Genomic DNA, 2,262 nt, shown 5'->3' with positions numbered 1-2,262 from the left:
CATTCCAAGATTTCAATAGCTACACGGGGCCAATGACTTCCAAAAAGGACTGAACAGCCCTAACTGGTACCATTTTCAGACTTTCTTCTCTTAGATCACAGCAAAACCTTTTATGAAAATTAGGAAGAGCAGTGCCTACTTACAGTTTCTACTTTCCAAACCTGACAAAGGAAAACAGTATCTCGTCACTGTTTTAGTTTCTATTTCTTTGGTTACAAGTGAAAGTGAACATTTTCTTATCCTTGTTGATCAAAAGATTGTATCCAATCTATTTGAAATGCTAGTTTATGTCATTTGCTTGTTTTTCTCCTGTGGCATGCATCTTTTCCTTTTGGATTTGTAAGAGCTCTTTACATATTACATCTCTTTTGCCTACAAAATATGAATGTTTTCCAATTCTTCCTTTGCCTCAATTTTTTTACTGAACTTTTGCTCAAGTGAAGTTTTCAATTTTTGCATTTAAATCTCCTGATTTATTTTTCTTTACAATTTTTGCCTTTGATTGGCTTTCTCACCTCAGGATTCTGAAAATATTCACCTAAGTGTTTTAAATAGTTCTTTTATGCTTATTTAATTTTTCATAGTTGACTCTTCAGTTCCTTGGAATTCATTGTGGTGAGTTGTTGTAAAATAAAGACCCATATTTTAAAAAGAGGTAACTAATAATAAAGGTCTGTTAATTTAGCAGTTCATCCTTATGCTACTGATCTGAAGTCCATCTTTATCATGCACTAAATTCTTCTACATGTTTAGATCTGTTTCCAGATTTTCTTTTCTGTTCCTTTGATTTGTCTATTTTGATGCCAGAAACCCATTGTTTTAATTATCATTGATTTAAAATATGTTTACACATCTCCTAGTGCAAGTTTTCTTTCATTATTCTTTTTTCTCCCTGATGTTTTCTAGGCTATTCTTACTCATTTCTATTTCTAAATTAACTTTAAAATTCCTTTGAGAACTTAATTAGGATTGCATTAACTTTATGAACTAATTTAGAAAGAATTCTTATATTTTAAATGCTGAATCCTCCAGTGCAGGGGGATGATCCTTCTCTCTTTCTGCCCCTCTCTCTCATTTTCTTCATACTGATGCAGCATATTCCTTGTTCAGTTTACTCTTGGTTACTTCGTACTTGTTATTGCCATTGTGAATGACTTCTTTGTATTTTCCAACAGGTAAGTATTATACTGGAAAACTTTTTTGTGAGTGTATTTTGTAATTGCAAACTATTCAGATTTCATTTTCTTTATGCCATTGTGAATGACATCTTTGTATTTTCCAACAGGTAAGTATTATACTGGAAAACTTTTTTGTGAGTGTATTTTGTAATTGCAAGCTATTCAGATTTCATTTTCTTTTTACAGCTTTCCAGTAGATTTTTTTGCAAGTTCTGGGATTTAACAGCATTGTCATTAACAGCTAACGATAGTTGTCTTCTATCGAAGAGCTTTTCCTCTTATATATTCATCTCCTCACTGTAAAGTATAGAATTTCCAGAGCAATGGTAAGTAATGGAGGCTATAATGCTCTTGTTGCTTAATGTTTTTTTTTTAATAAGAAATTTATTTATTTATGGCTGCATTGGATCTTCATTGCTGAGTGTGGGCTTTCTCTAGTTGTGGCGAGCAGGGGCTACTCTTCATTGCGGTGTGTGGGCTTCTCATTGCGGTGGCTTCTCTTGTTGTGGAGCACGGACTCTAGGCGTGTGGGCTTCAGTAGTTGTGGTGCACGGGCTTAGTTGCTCCACCACCTGTGGGATCTTCCTGGACCAGGGCTCGAACGCGTGTCCCCTGCATTGACAGGTGGATTCTTAACCACTGCACCACAAGGGAAGCCCTGCTTAATGGTTTTAATGGTTTGATTTACTTTCACTCTTTCACTCTTCTTTGCGGCATGCTGGCTTCTCTCTAGTTGTGGCATGTGGGTTTTTCTCTTCTCCAGTTGTGGTGCGTGGGCTCCAGGGCTCATGGGCTCTGTAGTTTGTGGCACTCAGGCTCTCTAGTTGAGGCACGCGAGCTCAGTAGTTGTGGCTCGCGGCCTTAGTTGCCCCGCGGCATGTGGGATCTTCTTTCCCTGACCAGGGATCGAACCCACGTCCCCTGCATTGTAAGGCAGATTCTCTACCACTGGACCACCAGGGAAGTCCCCGTAAAGTTTGTTTACTATGTCTTTGAGTCTGTTCCTGTTTTGTAAATAAGTTCATTTGTATCATATTTTAGATTCCACATATAAGCAATATCATGTTATTTGTCTTTCTCTGAC

The sequence above is a fragment of the Lagenorhynchus albirostris genome, chromosome 7 (genome assembly GCF_949774975.1).
Source record: "Lagenorhynchus albirostris chromosome 7, mLagAlb1.1, whole genome shotgun sequence".
NCBI lineage: Eukaryota > Metazoa > Chordata > Mammalia > Artiodactyla > Delphinidae > Lagenorhynchus > Lagenorhynchus albirostris.
Note: the sequence above shows the minus strand (reverse complement) of the source record.